This window comes from Chlorocebus sabaeus, chromosome 3 (genome assembly GCF_047675955.1).
Source record: "Chlorocebus sabaeus isolate Y175 chromosome 3, mChlSab1.0.hap1, whole genome shotgun sequence".
Classification (NCBI taxonomy): domain Eukaryota; kingdom Metazoa; phylum Chordata; class Mammalia; order Primates; family Cercopithecidae; genus Chlorocebus; species Chlorocebus sabaeus.
In genome coordinates, this window is record NC_132906.1 from 122,592 (window position 1) to 147,094 (window position 24,503).

The 24,503-nt window shown below is 47.3% G+C and overlaps 1 protein-coding gene across 1 annotated transcript in view; it reads left to right on the forward strand.

Moving 5' to 3' along the window:
- Nucleotides 1–8,262: 8,262 nt before the first annotated feature.
- The window catches only part of LATS2 (large tumor suppressor kinase 2), a 93,527-nt gene continuing 77,286 nt past the window's right edge, over nt 8,263–24,503 (forward strand). The window contains exon 1 of the mRNA XM_008021636.3: nt 8,263–8,512. The gene's annotated coding sequence lies outside the window, so the exon portion shown is untranslated. The remainder of the gene's footprint in view (nt 8,513–24,503) is intronic.

Consider the following 24,503-nt stretch of genomic DNA (forward strand, 5'->3'; position numbering starts at 1 on the left):
TACAGTTTAAATTAAGAAAGAAAACTAGTGGCAAAACCAATTAAATAAAGGCTTTTTAAAAATACAAGATAGAGGCCGGGCGCGGTGGCTCAAGCCTGTAATCCCAGCACTTTGTGAGGCCGAGACAGGTGGATCACGAGGTCAGGAGATCGAGACCGTCCTGGCTAACACGGTGAAACCCCGTCTCTACTAAAAAATACAAAAAAAACTAGCCGGGCGTGGTGGCGGGCGCCTGTAGTCCCAGCTACTCGGGCAGCTGAGGCAGGAGAATGGCGTGAACCCGGGAGGCGGAGCTTGCGGTGAGCTGAGATCCGGCCACTGCACTCCAGCCTGGGCGACAGAGCAAGACTCCCTCTCAAAAAAAAAAAAATACAAGATAGGCCAGGTGTGGTGTTTAACGCCTGTAATACCAGTACTTTGGGAAGCCGAGGCAGGCGGATCACTTTGAGCTCTGAAGTTCGAGACCAACCTGGCCAACATGGCATAACCCTGTCTCTACTAAAAATACAAAAATTAGCCGCACGTAATGGCGCAGGCCTGTGGTCCCAGCCACTCTGTAGGCTGAGGCAGGAGAATCACTTGAACCTGGGAGGCAGAGGTTGCAGTGAGCTGAGATTGCACCACTGCCCTCCAGCCTGGGCGATAGAGTGAGACTCTGTCTCAAACAAACAATAATAATAATAATAATATTCGCTGGGCGAGGTGGCTCATGCCTATAATCCTAACACCTTGAGAGGCGGAAATCACCTGAGCCCAGGAGTTCGGGACAAGCCTGGACAACATAGTGAAACACAGTGTCTACAAAAAATACAAAAATTAGCCAGGCATGGTGGCATGCATCTGTAGTCCCAGCTACTGGGGAGACTGAGGTAGGAGGATCCCTTGAGCCTGGGAGGTTGAGGCTGCAGTGAGCCACTGTACTCCAGCCTGGGTGACAGACCCAGACCCTGTCTCAAAAAAGCAAAAACAAACAAAACAGTAATACTCCACTTTCCCTAAATCTGACTTCCAATATTATAAACTCTGTGGAAAATGTCTAGGAACTGAGGGAGCAAAAGGTCTTTTGATACTTGAAATAGCTGTCAGAAAGTTCTAGTTCTCTACATAGAAAAAAAGGTTTTAGGGATAAGAAGTTCTTTTTTTTTTTTTTTTTTTTTGAGACGGAGTCTCGCTCTGTCGCCCAGGCTGGAGTGCAGTGGCGCGATCTCGGCTCACTACAAGCTCCGCCTCCCGGGTTCACGCCATTCTCCTACCTCAGCCTCCCGAGTAGCTGGGACTACAGGCGCCCGCCACTGCGCCCGGCTAATTTTTTTTCTATTTTTTAGTAGAGACGGGGTTTCACCATGGTCTCGATCTCCTGACCTTGTGATCCACCCGCCTCGGCCTCCCAAAGTGCTGGGATTACAGGCGTGAGCCACCGCGCCCGGCCGGGATAAGAAGTTCTATTAGTTTTACTTTACATATAATTTTAATAAGCTAAGCAACATTTCTTTGCTAATAGCAGATTAAAAGTTGAAAATTAACAAGGTGTGATATATTACTAAAGACTCTTAATAGCAGAGAGAAAAAAATAGCTGATTACCTAACAGAGATAAAATAACTCTAAAGGAAAAACCAACTAAGGAAAAAGTTTTTCCTTCTACACTCACATTCAACACTCAACACACACTGGTCACCAAAATGTGTGGGTTTTTCCCCTCACACACCAACTGGATGTCCTAGAATAATTCAGTTCAATTCTAACACTATCTACCTGGAGTTATTGCAGACCTCATACGTTAAGGGCTCAGTCCTAGAAAACTGCCTCCATTTGGGATGTCAATAGTAGGTTGTCACCTATACTGGTGATCAACTGGCTGTAAATCACTTTTCACTACCCCTTCTCAGGTTTTATTAGTTTGCTGGGATGGCTTATAAAACTCATGGAGGCCGGGTGCAGTGGCTCACACCTTTGGGAGGCTGAGGCCAGCAGATCATTTGAGGTCAGGAGTTTGAGACCAGCCTGGCCAACATGGTGAAATCCCGTCTCTACTGAAAAAAATAAAAAACAACAAAAATTACCCAGGCGTGGTGCCGCACAATTGTAATCCCAGCTACTCAGGAGGCTGAGGCAGGAGAATCACTTGAACCCGGGAGGCAGAGGTTGCAGTGAGCTGAGATCGTGCTATTGCACTCCAGCCTGGGCAACAGAGTGAGACTCCGTCTCAAAAAAAATAAAAATAATAAAACTCATGGAAAACACCCGCATTTACAGGTTAATAACGGATACTATAAGGATGCAGATGAACAGAAGAGATACATAGGTTGAGGTCTGGAAGAGTCCTGAGTGCTGGACTTTCTGTCCCCATGGAGCTGGAGTCTGCCACCCACCCTTCCAGCATGCAGATATATTCATCAACCCAGAAGCTCCCGAACACTGCAGTTTAGGAGGCTTCTGAACATTGCAGCTTATGGAGGCCTTATGATATTTTCATGATTGATTATTAACTCAATCGCCAGCCCCTCTCCCCTTCCTAGAGGATGGGAGATGGGGCTGAAAGTTCCAAGAGTCTAATCATGACTTGGTGTTTCTGGCAACCAGTCCCCATCAAGGAGTCACCAACAGTCACCCGATTGGAACAACGATGCTCCTATCGCCCAGGAAATTCTGAGGGATTCAGGAGCTCTGTGTCAGGAATTGGTGTCAAAGACCAAATATTAGAACAGAAGATTCTCCTAGCGCCCCTACATACAAGAGTATTAAGAGCTCTGTTTCAGGAACTGGAGGCACAAACTGACAGATATACATTTCATAATAACTAACAACAGCAACAACAACAATTCCTCAAAACACAGACCAGGCCTGGTGCAGTGGCTCATGCCTGTAATCCCGACACTCAAGACCAGCCTGGGCAACATGGCAGAACCCCATATCTACAAAAAATACAAAAAAATTAGCCTGGTGTGATGGCATACACCTATGTTCTCCCCCACCCAACAAAAACAAAACAAAAAAACCCAAAAAACAAACAGACCAAAAAAAAAGAAAAACCTAAAACTGTTATATTGAATGTATTAAGTGCACTTTTGTTGTTGTTGTTTTTTTTTTTTTGAGACAGGGCCTCTGTCACCTAGACTGGAGTGCGGTGGGAGCAATCATGGCTCACTGCAGCCTCAGCCTCCTGAATAGCTGGGACCTCAGGTATGTGTCACTACACCCAGCTAATTTTTTTGGTAATTTTTGTAGAGACAGTGTTTCCCATGTTGCCCAGGCTGGTCTGGAACTCCTGGGCTCCAGTGATCCTCCCACCTCAGCCTCTCATAGTGCTGGGATTACAGGTGTGCGCCACCACACCTGGCCTTGAATTTTACCATTAAAATGTTCTTTACATATGGTTTTTGGGGGAGAATATCTTCTCTGTTCTTAAGGAATGTATAATTTAGTTAAGGACATAAAGTACTGTATGTATATGGATATAAAACGACTCTAAAACAAATGAAACAAGTCAACGTAGCATACCTTCTTCTCGGTTGTCTGGGTCTTGCATGGTCTGATCCTACTCTATTTGTATGCTACTGCCCATAGAGAACATTCTTCTGTAGTTAGGCAGATTTTATTTTATTTTTCTTGAGATAGAGTCTGGCTCTGTCGCCCAGGCTGCGCAGTGGCGCCATTTCGGCTCACTGCAACCTCCACCTCCTGGGCTCAAGCGATTCTCGTGCCTCAGTCTCCCGAGTAGCTGGGATTACAGGCATGTACCACCATGCCTGGCTAATTTTTGTATTTTTAGTAGAGAAAGGGTTCCACCATGTTGGCCAGGCTGGTCTAGAACTCCTGGCCTCAAGTGATCCGCCTGCCTCGGCCTTCCAAAGTGCTGGGATTACAGGTGTGAGCCACCGTACCCGGCCATAGGTGATATTCTATAGGAGCCTCAGGAAGAGAACCCCTTCACTATCCTGGCTTCACAACTGCAGAGGCCTCACGAGCAAGTGGATTCTCTGTGTCTGCTAGGCCTGGAATCGTTCTCTGCTTTGGTTGAGGCTGGAGACACAAGTCTTTGAGTTCCCCTCTTCCTCACTCCACAAAGTCCATTCCGCTTTCAGAGGAAGCATAAGGGAGTTAATTTGTTTTCAGTTTCCTTACTTATGAGTATGTTGTAATTATGACTTTTTTTTTTTTTTTTGAGATGAAGTCTTGCTCTGTTGTTCAGGCTAGAGTGCAGTGGTGTGGTCTCCACTCACTGCAACCTCTACCTCCTGGGTTCAAGCGATTCTCCTGCCTCAGCCTGCCGAGTAGCTGGGATTACAGGCGCCTGCCACAACGCCCAGCTAATTTTTGTATTTTTAGTAGAGACAGCGTTTCCCCATCTTGGCCAGGCTAGTCTCGAACTCCTGACCTCGTGATCCACCTGCCTTGGCCTCCCAAAGTGCTGGGATTACAGGCGTGAGCCACCATGCCCAGTCTCATTACTTCTTGAGATTACCTGGAGAGGGCATTATAATTCAGTGTTTCCAAGCTCTAGAGTTTAGATCTATGAAGGTCTGAATCTCCACCCTTTGATCTTGGGCAAGTTACTTGAGCTGTCTGCATTTCAGGATCCTCTTTAATAAAATGGGTTGAATAACATGGTCATTTTGAGAATTAAATGAGATAATATATAAATTTAGAGCAATACTTGGTATAGAATAAGGACACACACACACACATATGTATAAACTATGTTAGTTAATTTATACACTCCAATCTTGTCACTACTCTCGGCTCTACGCTCAGCTGGTCTTGTGTTGTCTCTTTTTCTCGTCTTCTCAGCTAGATACATTATGTAGATGTGCTTATTTAACTGATTAACTTTAAAACATTTTCTGGACCAGGCATGGTGTCTGAAGCCTGTAATCCCAGCACTTTGGAAGACCAAGGCAAGCAGATCACCTGAGGTCAGGAGTTCGAGACCAGCCTGGCCAACATGGTGAAACCCCATCTCTAATAAAAATACAAAAATTAGCCAGGTGTGGTGGAGCATGCCTGCAGTCTCAGCTACTCCAGAGGATGAGGCAGGGGAATTGCTTGAACCCGGGAGATGGAGGTTGCAAGGTTGCAGTGAGCTGAGATCGCACCACTGCATTCTAGACTAGGCGACAGAGCAAGACTCCATTTCAAAAAAAAAAAAAAAAAAAAAAATTCTGTTAACTATCCTACTATAGAAGTAGCAGGAATTATAAGACAAAATCACCCAGAATCACTACACTACATCCAGAGACTACCACTGTTAACATTTGGCTGTGCAATTTTCTGGGCTTTAAAAATAGTTTTAAAAATATATATGTGTACATAGTTTATTGTATATACATGTAAAATAAACTTATATTATTGCTGTTCTTCCTTTCTTTTTTTTGTTTTTAGTAGAGTTGGGAGCTTACTCTGTTGGCCAGGCTGGTCTTGAACTCCTGGTCTCAAGTGATCCACCCATCTCAGCTTCCCGAAGCGCTGGGATTACAGGCAGGAGCCACCATGCCCAGCATATTGTTTTCCTTGAATACCTCTACCACACTATAAACTCCACCAGGGGATAAATCTTGTGATTTTGCTCACCATGTTATCCCATGTATGCTTTATTTTAGCACATGGCTCATAGCAGGTACCTATGACAAAACAGAAAAAAGCAAAACAAAACAAAAACCCAAACGTACAACAACTAAAATGAGAAGGAACGAATGACTCCATGTTAATGAACACAAATCGTTAATCACAACATTCTTCCATGTGAGCGTGTCAGCTTTGCCAACCAAGCCCCTATCTTGGAAACTTACTTGTTTCCAATTTGTCTCTATTCTCATATATATATATATAAAAATATACATATAAAATTTAAAATTCTTAATTTTTTTAAAAAGGCACAAAGAATAATATAGTACATATTATTGAACCCAACCACCCAGAACCAACAACTTTTAAGATTTTGACAGTTTTGTTTCCATTTTTTAAATAAAACAAAGCATTGTAAAGTTGAAGTCTTCATTTCTTTTCTCTGCTTAAGTTCCCTCCTTCCCTCTAATATAAGCAACAGCTGTCATGAATTTGGTGTGTGATATTGCATTCTATGTCTATACTTATATAAAGTATGTGATCATTTTAGGTTCTGTGGGATTTTGATTACTTATAAATATGGTATCACAATGTATATATAGTTCTGCAACTTGTTTTTTTTCACTCCACACTGCTTTTGAATTCTTTCTACCGTCATTTATCTTTAAAACTACAGAGCTAGTTCATTAAGTTAACTACTGTGTATATTCCATAATTTGGATATCTACCTTTTATTTTCCTACCCCTCGACAGGACATTTGGGGTTTTTCTCAATTTTTCACTACTGTAAACAATGCTGAAATGATCATTGTAACTGCAACATTTTTATTAGGTATTTTATGCACAAATTTTAAAGTCCATTAAATCTATTTTATAATATTTTTCATTCCACATGTGTTTTTAAAATTATGTTTACATCTTTGAAGGCAGAGCAGGGGCAGGATCTTTAAACACACAACAAAAAAAGATTAGCAGCCATGTGACTTGGGGTTGGGGTGGAGGAAGTATAGTCAGCTTAAGAGTGGAAACAAGGCCAAACATGGTGGTGCGCGCCTGTATTCCCAGCTACCCTAGAGGCTGAGGCAGGAGGATGGCTTGCGCCCAGGAGTTCAAAGCTGATGTGGGCTGCAGTAAGTTAGGATTGTGCCACTGCACTCCAGCCTGGGCAACGGAGTGAGACTCCTTCTGTAAGAAAAAAAGGAAAAAATGTGGAAAGGTACATAGGTAATGCTAGTAGAGCTCAATTGCAGAACATTGGCTGGAGACTTATTTTGCTCCTAGTACTGTACAAGATATCTGGGTAGCATACAAGATACTATCGAAAAATGAAGTTGAATTCTAAGCTGCACAATGGTTTCTCTTTTTTTTTCTTTTTTTTTTTTTTGCACACTTCTGCTGGCAGGAAGGGATTACAGTTTGATTATCAGAGCCCAAAGAAGAGAGAAAACAGAGATCTGAGAAGATTCTGGAAGAGTGGAGGCCTTAAGAGACTGAAAGAGAGGAAGGAAGGGAGGAGGATGGACCAGGGACTGAAGGCTGGGTGAGACTGTCAAAATAGTGCACAGATAATGACCTTTATTACTGTTTCCCATGAGAGTAAAATTTAAAAATTTCACAAGAGTTTGTCAATTAAAGAGGAAATTGAGTTGATTTTAAAAACTATATTGACCCTCAGCATCACTTGCCACAGATGTAGGTGGTAAGAAGTACGATGTTAGGAGAGCCAGAAGTAGATTATTTGGCTTCCAGTCTATTATTTCTACTCTGAATCTTTGCACAATCCCTGCTTCTGTCCCTGTACCAGATCCAAAGTCCTCAAATGGATAGTGGAGCTGTTCAAAACTCACGACCTCACTTGCTAGTATATATAGTACTATACTATTTCCCACACCAGAAAACACTTATCAGAAACAAAATATACACGGGGAGGGGAGGTTGATTAAATTAAATCAGATTAAATTTGGGTGTGCATCAGACGTTCTTTTTTGTTTTTTCAGACGGAGTTTCGCTCGTTGCCCAGGCTGGAGTGCAGTGATGCGATCTCAGCTCACGGCAACCTCCGCCTCCTGGGTTCCAGCCATTCTCCTGCCTCAGCCTCCCGAAGAGCTGGGACCATAGGCATGCGCCACCACGCCTGGCTAATTTTGTATTTTTAGTAGAGATGGGGTTTCTCCATGTTGGTCAGGCTGGTCTCGAACTCCCTACCTCAGGTGATCCGCCCGCCTAAACCTCTCAAAGTACTGGGATTACAGGCGCGAGCCACCGCTCCTGGCAGACGTTCTTCTTAATTGTTTGATTCCACTGTCCCAATAGCCGTCTGTCCTTTCCTGCCTCTATTTTTACTGTCCCGCCCCTAGTTGGTAACTTGGTGGATCCTTCAGGCCTGCTTTTTTTCCCCCCCACCAAGACTGGTATGAGATACTTAAGAATAGTGACTTTAACAACAGTTACCAACTTTTAATACAAGTGCAGTCGAGAGGGCAAATACTCAAGTTTGGGGGCGGCTAGCAGAGAGTCAAATAGGTCCGAGAGGCCCCGGCGAGCTACCGCAGGCCAGCAGGGAGGCCGCGGGCAGGTGGCGGTCGAGGCCGGAGGCAGGAAGCGCGGCCGGGCGGGGCTGGGCGGAGCGGCCGCGGAGGAGCAGGGGCCGCAGGCGCCCCGCCCGGGCTGGTATGCGGCCGAGAGTGACGCGGGAGGCGGGGTCACGTGATGCCCGTGGAATGCCAACAATGTAGCGAATGTCCCACTTGGGTCTGCGCTTTGGAACCGCGGCGTGAGCGCCCCGGGAAGATGGAGCAGTCGCCGTCCACGCCACCGCCGCCGCCCGGGGCTCCCCCGTCCCTGCGGGGCCAGCAGCAGCTCCAGCCACCAGTGCCCGGTCTCCCGGCGCGCGAGGCCCGGGAGCCGCGGGCCAGGACGCCCCCGAGGGTGTAGACCGCGCCCCTGGAGGTGAGGGGGCTGGGGGCTGGGGTCGGGGCGGCCGCCGGGAGGGTGGCGAGAGTTTCCGCGAGGCGGTCGAGCCCTGCGGCTCCGCGCACCCACCACGGGGCCGAGGCTCCGGGAAGGGCGCCCGGCGGGGCGGCCGAGGAAGTTTGTCCGGACGGAGCCCTGCGCCCTGCCCCCACGGTCCGCGCCCGCCCGGAGCCGCCCCCGCCCGGCGGCGCGTCGTCCAGGCCGTGCGGAGCCCGCGGAGCCGGTTCCGGAGGAGCCGGGGAAGTTGGAGGCCGGCGTCGGGCGGGGGCAGCGGGGCTGCGCCGCTTTGTTGTGCGGCGGCGGGGGCGGCCGGGATCCCGGCGGGGCAGGGGCGGTGCGGGCCGGGGGCGGTGTCCCAGATCCGAAAGGCCGTAGCGCCGGGCGCGCCTCTGCTTCCGCTGTCCCCGGGGGCTCGGCTTTCCACTAGACGCCGGGCCGGCCGCCCTTGACAGCCTCGGGACCCCCGCGTCCGGCCGCGCAGCGGTCCCACGGAGCCGGGGCCGTCCTCTCGGCCGCGCCATCGTCCCACGGGCCAATCAGTCGTTCGGAGCCCGCCCTGTTCGCCCCCGCCGGCCGCCCCGTCGTCCCGCGAGCCGGCAGACCCACGGCCGTGCGGCAGCCGAGGCCGCGCCGCCCCTCAGCCCCCGCGGCTGCGCCGCCTCAGCCCCGGCCACACGTTCCCAACCCCGTTCCCCGCGGCCGCGCCGCCAGCCCGCGGGCCAGTCAGCCCCTCGGAGACCTCCGGACCCTGGGGGCGCCGTTCCTCCCGGCCGCGGGCGGCCAGGCCCTGCTCGGCGTCTCCCGGCCGGCGGCCGCGCCGACTCTGCGAGTTTGTTCACGGTCTTGGCGGGACGCGGCCCGAGCCGCGGGAGCGCTTTCGTGGCCACGCGAGCGGCGGCCGTTGCATAACACGCCATTCCCGTGCCCCAGTTTAGCGACGTGTCGGGGGCTCGGCTTTCTCCTCTGGTGCAGGCTCACCTGCGCGTGGCTCGCAGCCGGACTCCGGAGATGGGGATTCTGACATGTTCACATCTTGCCATCGCTGCCCAACTCCAGAACCTCTGGGGAGCTTTCCCTCGGGCATGGAGTGCGGCCTGCAGCAAACCCGTTTGTAAAGTCCGAGTCTCCAGTGTCCCCAGGGGTGGGAGCGGGGGGCGAGGCGAGGAATGGACCCCGAAGAAGGTAGAACCCACCCGACCGGGGCGCCAAGCAGCCGGTAGCAGGGTCCCCAGTGAGCTCGGCGGCTGGCGGCTGTTCTGAGGCCTTTGGATGAGAGATGCTGTTTTGCGAGGATAACTATGAAAGAACTTAACTTTCAGATTTTGTTGACAAAAAGTTTGTTGTTGTTGTTTTGAGACAGGATCTCGCTCTGTCTCCCAGGCTGGAGGGCAGTGGCGCGATCTCGGCTCACTGCAACCTTCGTCTCCCAGATTCAAGCGATTCTCCTGCCTCAGCCTCCCAAGTAGCTGGGACTCCGGGCGCCCGCCGCCAGCCCAGATAATTTTGTAGTTTTAGTAGAGACGTGTTTCGCCGTGTTGGCCAGGCTGGCACTCGAACTTCTGACCTCAGGTGTTGGGATTACAGGCGTGAGCCAGCCGCGCCCCACCTGACAAGAATTTTGAACAAGAACTTTCACATTTTCACGCTTCTCTAGAATGGATATAAGAGTATTTTTTTGTTGTTGGTTTTTGTTTTTGAGGCGGAGTCTCGCTCTGTGGCCCGGGCTGGAGTGAGCAGCGCGATCTCGGCTCCCTGCAAGCTCCGCCCCCCGGGTTCCCGCCATTCTCCTGCCTCCCGAGTAGCTGGGACCACAGGCGCCGCCACCGCGCCCGGCTAGTTTTTTGTGTTTTTAGTAGAGACGGGGTTTCACGGTGTGAGCCAGGATGGTCTCGATCTCCTGACCTCGTGATCCGCCGACCTCTCAAAATGCTGGGATTATAGGCGAGAGCCACCGCGCCCGGCCAAGAGTGTTTTTAATGTAATAGCATTAAAAAAATTATTTCACCTTAACTGCTAAGCCATAGAGTATACGTTTGGCCGGTAAATAATTCAGATTAATAGCTGAACAGCTCTTTTCACAAAGTATTCAACAAATATGTACATTTTTAGAGGAAAGTTTGCCCATATTTTAATAACAAATATACTGAAATTTGAATGCGAAATCACAAAATGTGTGATCTTACACAAGTGTTCTGCTTAAAATTTTAACTTAGAAGATGAGGGGCCTTCCCTTAATCATGGAAAAAGTAACTCATGGCTGATTATTGGGAAATTTGTACTAAATCTTGTATATTTTTGGTAAGCTGCTTTGTATGTTTTAAGTTTTTTTTTTTTCCTGAAATAACCGTTGTAATAAGGTAGTAACAGAAAAAATATTCCAAAATGAGAATGTATAAACTGTTTGTGACGTCTATTTAATTGTAATTAGCAAGATGTGTTATTCAGTGCCTTACAAAATTTTGTCTCATGCAGGTATAGAAGGCACTGAATGTAATAATAATAATAGAATAATGAATATACCGGCATTCGTTTGAAAATAAGTTGGTGAACATTTAATAACTTTCCAAATCTCAGGCAGGCAGTTTAAGGTATCTGAGCAGAGGCTATCCTGTCTTGCAAAATTACCAAGGTGAATTACTAGAATCAATGAATTATAGAACTGGAAGGGATTCTTCTGGCTTCTTCATCGAGTTTGAAATAGTTTAAATACTGTAAATTGGAGCTGTACATGTTCCTTAGCAAATCACAGGGTTGGTGGGAGGCGCTTTCTTTTGGTGGGAGGGGAATGCTTTTACAATAAGATTCCTTGTTATTTTAAATGCTGTGTTGTAAATAGCCAGCCCTGGGCTCCTAAACTCCACCAAGGGGCGGGGTAGGATGGGAGTTGAAGCTGATAAATTGACCATAAACAGAGGAAGGATTTCGGGAAGCTGGGTTTAGGGGAGAGGTGTTCTTTGTGTTGGAAAAACCATACCAACACCATTTTTGAAAAGCTGCTTTTATATTTTTTTAAAATCATGTGAAACTTCTAAAACGTATTTCTTACTGACTTTTTAAAAACGGCGTGAAGAAATACAGAAGATAAATTCAAATGCATTGACTGTCTTGACTAAATCTGTTCTAAAAAGTACCGAAATATTCTGATGAACAGAAAGATGGGTAAGGCTTGATTGAAGTGACTGACCTCTAGCTTTAAACATTCTCTGAATCTTCTTTTAAATAATCTATTGCTCAGTAATTCCTCTAGAAGGAATTGGCCTTCAAATTACACAAGTCTGGGGCATCGTTCCCATTGTACACTAGGTCACTGCTGCTCTCTGTAATGGGCTTTATTACGTAGAGTGCCCTGTGATGGCCCCAGTGTGAGGGCAGCCCTGCTTGGGCTATTCGTTTCACTGTTAGTCAGCTGTTCGCTCAGTATTTTTAAGGCTGATGTTACGTGGTTATTAGTTATATTTTGAAAGTATGAAAAAAGCAAGGTAATATTGGAAGTACAGACATTGGTTATGATGTTAAAATTAGAATGGAAATTTGGCATTGTTCAATGTTTGCCATTCACCCTGGGAAGACTTTGTTAGTTATCATCTGGACCATGTCAAGTTAATTGTGACAAGTGTTTAAGTTAATTCACAAATCCTTTTTGTTTGTGTGACAGTATGTGACATACATGGGAATTTTTCTGGGAGGAAAATGAAAAAGTCCCGTATTTTGTAGCCATGGTTTGTATTTCTTATTAACAGTGATTGTTAGAGTCTTCTGGCGTAGTTTAGATCCTAGAGACCCTTGATCAGTTAGGATGGTAAGGATCTTAAGAATGTAAGCTGGATTTTGGAAGGAGTGGGCCTCCGGAATAGTGAGCCTGGCTGCCTCTAGGTAGTTATCTTGAGCAGGAATGCTAAGGGCCAACATGGTTCATTACTAGTTAACTCCATTCTTCCTCGGGCGTCTTACTCCTGTTTTCTCATAAATGTACCTGGATGACACCTGCCCCCTCCCCAACATTTTTTGGCTCTTGTGTTCATCTTTCTCTCCCACATTGGAACCTTTTCATGGGAAGTTCCATCCTCCAAGAATAGCTTCACACTTTCTTCATCAAATCCTAGCCCTTCAGCCTTTCTGATTTTGGTGAAACATCCCTTTCTCTAAGATACCTTCTCCAAAGAATCTCAACACCTTCCTGAAGAATTGTGCCCCTCCATGGAAGTAGGCAGGGATTCTTTGGGCAGTCACAGTATTTATTACTTAAGTCCATAGCCGTGATTTTCAAATGGGAGGGGTGTTCTAACTCCCTAGCTGGAGCATATCCAAAAGGGGACAGAGGAGGCAAGGCTTTCTTTTTTTTTTTTTTTGGAGACAGAGTCTCGCTCCGTCACCCAGACTGGAGTGCAGTGGCCGGATCTCAGCTCATTGCAAGCTCCGCCTCCCCGCCTGGCTAGTTTTTTGTATTTTTTAGTAGAGACGGGGTTTCACCGTGTTAGCCAAGATGGTCTCGATCACCTGACCTCGTGATCCGCCCGTCTCGGCCTCCCAAAGTGCTGGGATTACAGGCTTGAGCCACCGCGCCCAGGCAAGGCTTTCTTAATGATCGAGAACCCCTGCTGGGCTATGAACTTGAATGTAAGATGGCCCATCCTGTTGGGTCGCTTGCTATTAGGAATGCTGCAAAGAACTAATAATGTATCTGCAACTTGGTCACTCCGTTGAGATATCTTCAGTACAGACTTATATGGCTCAATTTTTTTTTTTTTTTTTTTTGAGACGGAGTCTCGCTCTGTCGCCCAGGCTGGAGTGCAGTGGCCGGATCTCAGCTCACTGCAAGCTCCGCCTCCCGGGTTCACGCCATTCTCCTACCTCAGCCTCCCGAGTAGCTGGGACTACAGGCGCCCGCCACTGCGCCCGGCTAATTTTTTTCTATTTTTTAGTAGAGACGGGGTTTCACCATGGTCTCGATCTCCTGACCTTGTGAACCGCCCGCCTCGGCCTCCCAAAGTGCTGGGATTACAGGCGTGAGCCACCGCGCCCGGCCATGGCTCAATTTTTTTATGCCATTTATATTTGCATAATGAATATCATAAAAATATCATGTACAAAGCTGTCTAATAGAGAATGTGATGGTGTCTTTTTCCCCTAGACTGTAAGCTTTTGCAGAAGGGAGACCCTGGCTGTGCATGGTGGCTCATGCCCGTAATTCCAGCACTTTGGGAGGCCGAGCCAGGTGGATCGCTTGAGTCCAGGAATTCTAGATGAGCTTGGGCAACATGGCGAAACACCATCTCATGGTAAAACTTCCCCTCAGATGTTGTCACTGCACAGCCTGGGCAACCAGAGTAAGACCCTGCCCCCACCGCCCCCCCCCAAAAAATAGACCCTGTTCTACCTGGGTGAGACCTCATAGTGTCCAGCACAATGCTCAGGGCACATATGGCAATGCCAAACCCTCTGAGGCCTTGTGATGACGCTGCTATTGGAGAGTGGGAATTCTTCTAAAGTGTGTTTTCCTAGATCCCCAAAGGAATGCAATCACTGCCTTCTTCAAAGACCCTCATTATGAGAGGTAGCCCTTGGCCTGTGGCTTCCTGGCCTGGACAGTGCTGGAGTGGTACATCCACATAGTGGTTTATGATTCTGACATTTAGCATCTGGCTGGAGGCCTGGCCCATCTGCCTGATTTAGTTTCAGCTTTGCTAGTTAATTATAGTAGGGATATGATTTAAATAATAGCTGGAATTTTAGGTCCAAGAAATCCTGCTTCAGAAAATGCCAACGTGTGTCATTAGTGCCGGTCCCATGAGACATTGGTTTGGTTGGTTCCTTGGTTGGTGCTTGATGTGTGTTTGGCAGCCAGTGTGGGTTTGTGAAGCACTAGGATAAATTAGAATAAAAATTCTTGAACATCTGATAGTGTTTTCCAGGATTGGATTGCGGGTTGGAATTGGGTTTGGAAGGACCAAATTAAAGGCATGCTTAAAATTTTGCTGTCACATTGTTTACACAGGTCACCTATATTAAGCATGGGATTTAGTAGTTGTCTCAGCTTTGGATTTAGAGAATGAGGTGTTTTTGTTTTGTGAGTTGTTACAGTTTTAAAATTCATGTTTGTGGTTTCTTATTTAAAGTGTGTTTACATCAATTGGTGATGCCAAATAAATTTCCAAAGTTAGATTTACTTTGCTTGATATCCCCATTTTTTAAAGTCCACATCCATGAGGATCATATTTATAAAACTCTTGATGAAAGAAAAATTTCCCATATGTGAAGTCTCATTAAAATGGTATAGTAGTATGTCAGAGTTGTTCATTTCCAGCTGCGGTCTTGACTGATGAGTATTCTCATGAAAATTCTATCAAAAGTTCATAATTTGGTCATGAAATCAACTGTCTTCAAACTAAAGCTTAAAATACACAGTCTCAAGCTGAAAAAAATACTTTCATTCTTTATGAAACTGAAGGAAAGTTTCATCGTTTCTAAAGTACTGAGGCAAGAACACAGTTTATCCGTAGGTACTATTTTGCGTATTCACTGAAGACGAGGACAGCCCCTGTGGTATTCCTGGACTAGTGCCTCACTGTGGTGGGAGATGGAGAAAAAATCAGAACAGGGTGTGGGGCCCCCCCCCACCTCTGTACCAAACAAAACCAGGTGGTAGGTTTAGGGATGTCACTGAATAATCCTCTCAACCTTTTTGTATGATTGAAATTTTTCATAAGCAGATGTTGAGGGGGGAATGGAAAAGGAAAGAAAAACCAGGACTCCTGATCTGGCTTCTGTTTAAGGGCACAGCCACTTAGTATTTCTTAGCTCAGGTATAAATAGACATCGACATGGAAGTGTCCAGACTTGACCACCCTGGTTGATTTTATTATTTGAATGTTTGGGGCACCCACAGATGCTTAACACCCCGAGTGTGTCTAGGAGCGCAGCTCTGCTGTGAGTCAGTGTCTGTGTGGTGGAGGGCCAGTGGGGTGGGGAGGTGCAGCTGCCCTGGGGTTTGGACTTCATGTGGAGACTTTGCCCTGCTGTGTCCTACCCAGTCCCTAGGTCCAGTCTTCTCATTGTGTAGCTATTAGCTATGTTTATTTGTTTATTTGTTTGTTTGTTTGTTTTTGAGATGGAAGCCCGCTCTGTTGCCTAGACTGAAGTGCAGTGGAATGACCTCGGCTCACTGCAACCCCCACCTCCCAGGTTCGAGCGATTTCCAGCAAATTTTTGCATTTTTAATAAAGTGGGGATTTTGCCATGTTGGGCAGGCTGGTCTTGAACTCCTGACCTCAAGTGATCTGCCTGTCTCCGGGTCCCAAAGTGCTAGGATTATAGGTGTGAGCCACTACGCCCAGCCATGTAGCTATGTTTAAAAAGGGAGCTGTTGTTCAAACAACGAGTTTGCTAAACAGGAGTAGGTAGGAGACTTTTTTCCCCATTTTTAAAAATTGAGGAAAAATATACATAATATCCTTTTAACCATTCATAAGTATACAGTTCAGTTAAGTGGCATTAAATGCATCATTACTGCAAACATCACCACTGTCTATATATAAGACTTTTTCATCATCCCAAACAAAGACTGTACCCCTTAAATAAAAATTCCTTGTTCGCCTTGCTTCTGGTAATCTCTCTTCTTTCTGTCTCTATGAATTTGCATACTGGAGGTAACTCACATAACTGGAATCATACAATATTTCCTTTTTGTGTTTGGCTTATTTCACTTAGCAAAATGTTCTTGAAGTTCATCTTTATTGTTGCATATGACAGGATTTCCTTCCTTTTTATAGCTGAATAATATACCATAGTCCTGCGACTTTTGTTCTATGATCCTCCCTCGGGCACATTTCATTTAGACCTGCATGTTAAACTTCAGAGAAGGCACTGCTGTTGATTGAGGCTTCGTTCTCTTCATCACCTTAGACCTTTGGGGTGGCACTGGCAGGCTTTGTCCTCATTGTGGAACTGAGGAGGCAGACTCGGTGCTAAGTGACTACCTGTGTCTTTCAACAGATGTTGCGTGGGCCTGTGTGCACATGCCCGGGAGTAGATGGGGGTAAACCAAACAGGATGCTCCTGCCGTCACGGTGCTATCAGTTTCTTCAAGAGGAAGACACCAGCCGGTGATGGTGCTGTGGGAAGGGCCGGGAGTGAACATGTGTGGTCCCTTAGATTGGGGAGGGCAGGAAGGTCCTTCTGCGGGAGGGTCCTAGGCTGAGGTTCTAGCAGTAGGAGTGAGCCAGGCAGATGGGGTTGGGTTGGGCTTTGCTTTGCTTTTCTTTGCTTTTTTTTTTTTGGAGGCAGATTCTCACTCTGTTGCCAGGCTGGAGTGCAGTGGCATGATCTCGGCTCACTGCATTCTCCGCCTCCTGGGTTCAAGCGATTCTCCTGCCTCAGCCTCCTGAGTAGCTGGGACCACAGGCGCCGCCACCACGCCCAGCTAATTTTTGTATATTTAGTAGAGATGGGGTTTCACCATGTTGGCCAGGATTGTCTCCATCTCCTGACCTTGTGATCTGCCCGCCTCAGCCTCCCAAAGTGCTGGGATTACAGGCGTGAGCCACCGTGCCTGGCCCAGGGTTAGAGTTTTCTAGCTGAAAGAAAGGTTTTGCAAGGTGGGGAGGATAGGATGCATTGGTGCCTTTGACATGCACAGGATCACAGAGTCAACCCAGACCTGGCGTTTGAGCTGCGGTCAGCATCTTGAGGCTCAGACGCTGCTCAGAACTGAGCAACCTGGTGCCTGGCTGCAGGCACGTTTCAGAGAGGAATGACTTAAGCTTTTCTTCTCTGTGCTTTTCTATCTTTACAGTTAAAAGAAAGCTACTTTAACTTTCTTTTATTTATTTATTTTTTTAGCCAATACAGACATTTATTGAACTGACCTCTATTTACTGCTTCACATTAATTTTCATGTTATTTTATTTTATTTTTTGAGACGGAGTCTCACTCTATTGGCTAGGCTGGAGTGCAGTGGCTGGATCTCGGCTCACTGCAAGCTCCGCCTCCCGGGTTTATGCCATTCTCCTGCCTCAGCCTCCGGAGTAGCTGGGACTACAGGCGTCCACCACCTCGCCCGGCTAGTTTTTTTTTTGTATTTTTAGTAGAGACGGGGTTTCACCGTGTTAGCCAGGATGGTCTCGATCTCCTGACCTCGTGATCCGCCTGTCTCGGTCTCCCAAAGTGCTGGGATTACAGGCTTGAGCCACCGCGCCCGGCCAATTTTATTTTCTTAAGTACAAGCAACTCATTAAATTAAAAAATGTTCAGTTTAACACTGTCTCTATTTTTCCAGTATGTAGACAGACACACACACACACACACACACACACACACACACACACACACACACTCTCTCTCTCTCTCTCTCTCTCTCTCTGTCTCTCAGTCCTTCATTAAGACAATGACTGATAATTGTTGTCTTAAAAGGAAGAGTTATCATCCCCTGATATACATTCTGTGTTCTATATTCTTGCCTTATTTTCCTCTTCCCCTGCTACTTTAACTTTCTAAGCATCATTCTCAAACACTGATTTAAAGAGGTGTCACTTGGCTGGGCGCGGTAGCCTGCGCCTGTTATCCCAGCACTTTGGGAGGCTGAACCAGGTGGATCACTTGAGATCAGGAGTTCGAGACCAGCCTGGGCAACAGGGTGAAACCTCGTCTCTGCTAGAAATACAAACATTAACCGGGTGTGGTGGTGCACACCTGTAATCTCAGTTACTCAGATGACTGAGGCACAAGAATCGCTTGAACCTGGGAGATGGAGGTTGCAATGAGCTGAGATTGAGCCATTGCATTCCAGTCTAGGCGACAGAGTGAAACTGTCTTAAAAAAATAAAATTAAAATATAAAAAGGAGTCACTTGGAGCAAGCATGGAATACCCGTTTCTGTGTTCAGTTTGGTAATTTTTCCGTGGTCTTAGCTCCTGGCCTTATTAAACCTTTTTTGTCTAACTTATTATAAATCCTTAATTAGTAATGGTGATAATTGATCAGCATATCATGCATTACAGATTGAGCCTGCTGTCACGCACAGCACACTGATCCTCAGGGCAAGCCTGTCAGGTAGACAGTAGCGGGTGTTAGACCCTTGGTACCATGCTGGAGCTTGAAACCCAGCAAGGTTAAGTGACAGGCTCAGACCACACCGTCAGTGCCAGAGCTGGGGAGGGACCCGGGCCTCCCACCTCCAGCCACTTCTTTAACACTGCACACCCAGTTCTCAGTGAGCTTCCCCACCCTGTGCTTTTTAAACAGGGTCTCGCTCTGACTCCCAGGCTGGAGTGCAATAGTGCGACCTTGACTCATTGCAGCCTCTACCTCCTGGGTTTAAGTGATTCTCCCATCTGAACCTCCTGAGGAGCTGGGACCATAGGTGTGCCTCCACACCTGGCTAATTATTTAATTACTTTTAGAAACGCCATCTCCCTGTGTTGCCCAGGTTGGTCTCCAGTTCCTTGGCTCAAGCAGTCCTCCCGCCTTGGCCTCCCAAAGTGCTAGGATTACATGTGTGAGCCACTGCACCCAGCCTGCCCTGTGCTTTTTCACCTTTGGTCACTGCCCTCCTCCTCCACCACTGATGCTGCTCTTCTGGTGGGCCGCCTTGTCCAGACAGGTGAGGTTTCCTGGCTCAGAGAATGGCACCACCACTGGCCCCAGTTTTCAAACCAGAAACTTGGGCTCATCTTTCATATCAGTCCTTTCTAGTGAGCATCACTTACTCCTGTGGGTTCTACCTCTTAGTGCTATTGAATGCACCCACTTTTCTTTCTTTCTTTTTTTTTTTTTTATTTGAGATGGACTCTCGCTCTGTCGCCCAGGCTGGAGTGCAGTGCCGCGATCTTGGCTCACTGCAAGCCCCGCCTCCCAGGTTCGCACCATTCTCCTGCCTCAGCCTCCCAAGTAGCTGGGGCTACAGGCACCTACCACCAAGCCCCGCTAATTTTTTGTATTTTTAGTAGAGACGGGGTTTCACCGTGTTAGCCAGGATGGTCTCAATCTCCTGACCTCGTGATCTGCCCACCTCGGCCTCCCAAAGTGCTGGGATTACAGGCGTGAGCCACCGCACCCGGCCAAATGCACCCACTTTTCTCTGTCCTGTAACTACTCTCTGTTTCAGATGCCCATAATTCTTTGGGCAAACTTCCATTATGACACATGGTATAGCATATTTATATAATTGATTTTCTCCTCTGCCTTCTCATCTTGAGCTATGAGCTCCTTAAAGTCAGAGGCGAATCAGTCTTTCTGCATCCTCAGGACCAAGTAACAGGAACACCTTGTGTGGGTGTTCAGGTCGTGCACTGCTCAAGGGCCCTACATATAAGAGGGCTTGTCTCACGTCACATGTATACAGATTTATATGAGGGCATGTGCAATCTACTTGGAGACTTTTAGCCACTCACAGAAGACCTGGGTGACAGTAGAGACTCACCTCCCTGACACAGCATATGTGTCACACATCTTCTAGAGGGCACACATGATCACCCTTGTACTAAGACTGTTTCTTCCTCTCCTATGCCTCAGGGGTCCTGTTCCCGCCCCCCATTTGACTCAGCCTTTTCCCGCCCCCCTCACGTGGCTGTGGTATCAAGGCGTGTCTATGCGGGGGCCAGGGCCTCTGCCCACCGGGCTCCGGAAAGCTCCCCAGGGAGAATTGTTGGTACTGTACAATAATATAGTAACAAAAAACTTCTTGGGGAAGGGGTGCCTTTTTACAGTCTCTTCAGGGGCTCTGCCAGTCACTCTTCAGCAAGTATTTTTACTGGGAAGTATTTGGCACGGCGGTGGAAGCAAGGCCATGAGCTGGGCACCCACGCTGCAGCTCCTCACAGCTCTGGGCCTGGAGCCATGGCAGCCTGAATGGCAGCGGCGCCATTTATAATAGCCCAGACCAGGAGCAACCTAAACATCCATTAGGTAGAACGGATGCGTAAGTTATGGTGTATTTATACAAGGGGATATCACTCAGCAGTGACAACTGACAGGCTTCTGCTGTACACCACGTGTATGAATATGCAAACACAGTGTTGAACGAAGTGTGCTGAACTGCAGAGTAGAGATTGCATAATTCTTTGGGTATACGGCTCAAAAACTGGTCAGACTAACCTTTGGTGTTAGATACCATGAAGGTGTCTCCCCTCGAGTGTTCCCCTTGGTCTGTGGGGGCTCATGGGGCTGTGACGCCTCTTGATCTGGACGCTGTTTACAAGAGTGTGTTCTCGGTGGGCATTTGTCAGTCTTACAATCTGTGCAGCTTAAAAAATACATGTTAAATAAGTGGATTGCCACTACCTCCTCCACCCCCAACAGCCTTACTGTTCCTCCTGGCTTTCAGCAGCTTTCGTTCTACTTATTTGTTTGTTTGTTTCTTTGACAGAGTCGCCCTCTGTCGCTGTCACCCAGACTGGAGTGGAGTGGCGCAATCTCAGCTCACTGCAAACTCCGCCTCCTGAGTTCAAGGGATTCTCCTGCCTCAGCCTCCTGAGTAGCTGGACTACAGGGGTGTGCCGCTACACCTGGCTAATTTTTGTATTTTTAGTAGAAACAGGGTTTCACTGTGTTGGCCAGGCTGGTCTCAAACTCCTGACCTCAAGTGATCTGCCCACCTCGGCGTCCGAAAGAGCTGGGATTATAGGCGTGAGCCACAGCGCCCCACCAGCTTCCCTTCTTTAGAGCAGATTTCAGAGAGAGCTTTCCAGCCTCAGAGTCAACCAGGACCTCCTTCAGCCACCCCCAGCTCCCTTCTGTCTGCTCGTGTGATGGGGAAGAGGACATCCCTGCATCCTGGCTTTAACATGGAACTTTCTCATAGTTCTTTTTCTTCAGTCTGGATTGTCTCTTGTGGCTCTTGCCCTTTCATAGCTGAGTGAAAAGCAGCTTGCCCCTTCTGTGCCGTGCTAATATCACTGCTGGTAAAAAGAGACATATCACAGATGGCTGCTCCTCTAAGGAATGTGAGTGAGCCGGGAGGGCCTTCAGCCATCCACTCACCTGGTAGCTCCATTTCATGGCTGAGCAGGCAGGCCATTGGCTGGGCAAATGCCCCATACGCAGATGCCAGCACCACTCCCCACCACCCCACATCTGTGCCTTTCATTCCAGACCTGAAACCCCTTCCCCTTGCTCCCCGGGGCTGCTGCTCCTCACCCAGGAAGTGCTGCACTTGTCTGTTCTAGCCCACCTTCCACTCAGGCCGTGAACCATAGACAGTGGCTGCCCATCCTCTGCACTGAGTCCAGACTCAACATGGCCGCGAATTGAGCCTCTGGGGACTTCTATGGTTTCATCCCACAGGCCCCCCCAACCCTTCCCGCCTCCCCCTACCCCCCAGTCCTTTGACCTCCTGTATCTCCAGGAAGAGCCTGAACTGTACAGACCTGAACGTGGTAGGTGGAGCCTAAAGGCTTCTTTGCATATGCTGTTCCCTCTAGCTGGATTTCCATTCCTCCTGACACTCAGGTCTAATTATTTCTACCTCAGAGCTCTTTCTTTTTTATTCTCCAGGTATCTCTCTTTTTTTGAAGCTGTTTATTTGCCTGCCTCACCCCAGCATTCACTTGACAGTAAACTTGCTGAAGCCGAGATTTTGTTTTCATTTATCCTATCAGTGCCTGAGATTCAGTAAGTTTTTTTTTGTTTTTGTTTATTTATTTATTTTTTTTGAGACGGAGTTTCGCTCTTGTTGCCCAGGCTGGAGTGCAATGGTGCGATCTCGGCTCACTGCAACCCCTGCCTCCCTGGTTCAAGTGATTCTCCTGCCTCAGCCACCCTGAGTAGCTGGGATCATAGGCACCTGCCACCATGCCTGGCTAATTTTTTTATTTTTAGTTAGTAGAGACAGGGTTTCACTATATGTGGGCCAGGCTGGTCTCAAACTCCTGACCTCAGGTGATCCACCTGCCTTGGCCTCCCAAAGTGGCTGGGGTTACAGGCGTGAGCCACCGCGCCCGGCCTTGAGTAGGTATTTAATAAATGTTTGTAGGGTAGATAGAGGGTGGATGGGCTAGATGAGTAGATGGCCGAGTGAATGTTCTGAGCATGAAGAAACTCTCCGCATATTGTCAGGCCCTCTCTTGCATTGATCGTTCTTGTGAAGATAGTACGGCTGTGTTTTCTCTATTTTAGTTTTCAAAGAAAGGGAAGAAAACTAAAGATTGGAAACAAAGTGATTTGTGTGAATTCCTGTAGGAAAGAAAGAACTCTTCTGCCTCTTCCCGGACATACCGAGTCACTCCCAGCATCCTGCATACTGCTTGGCATCACCTTGAGAACCTCTCCGTTTTTGTTGGAATGTGAAGCTATGGTTTTACAAAGTTAGCTTTTCAAAACAGATGCTTAGAGCACAAAGTCACTGAAATGAGCGTGGCTGCAATAAGCCCCATTTTCACCAATTAAGCAGAGCTCTAGGCTTCTGGTATGTGGCCAGTACAGGCCCCAGGGGATCTGGGCTGTACCTGGGTCTAATAGCTCGGTATCTGCACAGTCTTAACACAGTCATTTTAGTGACTTTACTATATTATATTGTGTATTAAAATAGAGATTTCATGTTGAGAAATTTGTTTAGTCTCTCTTTTACCTTCTAAATGGAATCTTCTCACAATTACACTGAGAAAGGGGATAGTTAAAATGCTTACAATACCCTTCCCATCTAAGCAAGGACTAGTAATTCAAATGTCATCTCTTAGTGTTTGCTATTGCGTATGGTTGTGCAATAGATCTATGTAGATTAACTCTCTGAGCTGCACCTGACACGTAGTAAGGGTGGGTGAATATTAACTATCCTTTTTTTTTATCCGCTTGAAAAAGTCTGTGAAGCTGGGTCACGGTTTACGGTTATAAAGTTCCTTACGTAAGCTAAACATCCAGATCCCTCTGCCCATCCCCGTTTAAAGGGTACTCTTTTTGGATCAATTGTTCTTCGTTTTATTAGAACTCAAAATGATTATCCTTCGAAATCTGCTCATTGAGATCTGTGGAGTAAGGGATTGGGTGAGGGAAGGGGCAGCCACTAAGGGCTTTGGCACGGTGTGGGGTGCTGGCTCGGCCTTTCCCACCAGCGGGCACCTTGCCTGAGCTAGGGCAGCTGGTTAGATAAACAGTCGCCACGGGGTGAAGAATAGGGAGGGTGTTGTGTGTCCCAAGTACCGCAGGACCTGGTACTCTTCTCATCTGACCTGGTGCTCACCACTGTCCTAAGCATCCGTCCCTATTACATAGCAGGGAGTGTGGGGCTGAAGGAGGCCAAGGGACTGGTCCAGGGTCACCCAGCCTTGTGACAAGTGACCTGTGCTGGCTGCTGAGGTCAACTCAGATCAACTTGGGCTGGATTTTGCTTTCTGAATCAAAGAACAGCAGAGTAGGCCGTGCACTAGGCCTGGGGTAGGTAGAATTTACTCTTGGAAAGTGCCTTTGTGACATCACGTTCCGCATAACAAGGCCATTTCCATGCTGAAGTCGTAGTTCTGGACTCATAACTCTTACCCACGTGATCACTGGACGTTCGTGTGGCCATAGTGCACTCTGAGAAGTTTCCTACATGCTGTTACCAGTCCCCTTCCATGTCAGTATCAGTTGCTACAAGAAAGAAATTTTAATTTTACTATTTAGGTCCAAATGCTGGTAAGTGGCCACCTAGTAAAAAATCAAGGAAGTAGTTACCTTCAAAGTCTCATAATGTGTGTGTGGAAACTGCAGTTGAAACATTTGCAACATAGGACTCTTTTAACGTGACAGACTTTGGGGTGTCTTTTAGGAAATTGGGAGGGTTTTATAAGGAGAAGTTGAGAAAGTTTTCTAAAAAGGTATGGAAGGACCACATCTCATGTGAAGGGAGAGGTTAGTAAAGCCATGGGGATGAAGGACAAGGAGTTGATTGGTTATTAGGAACAAGCCAGAAATCCAAGATCCCATGTAGAACATTTAACTCTAAATACTCCTCAAGCTGTGGGTTTCAAAATAAGACTTTATTATAATGAAATGTTTT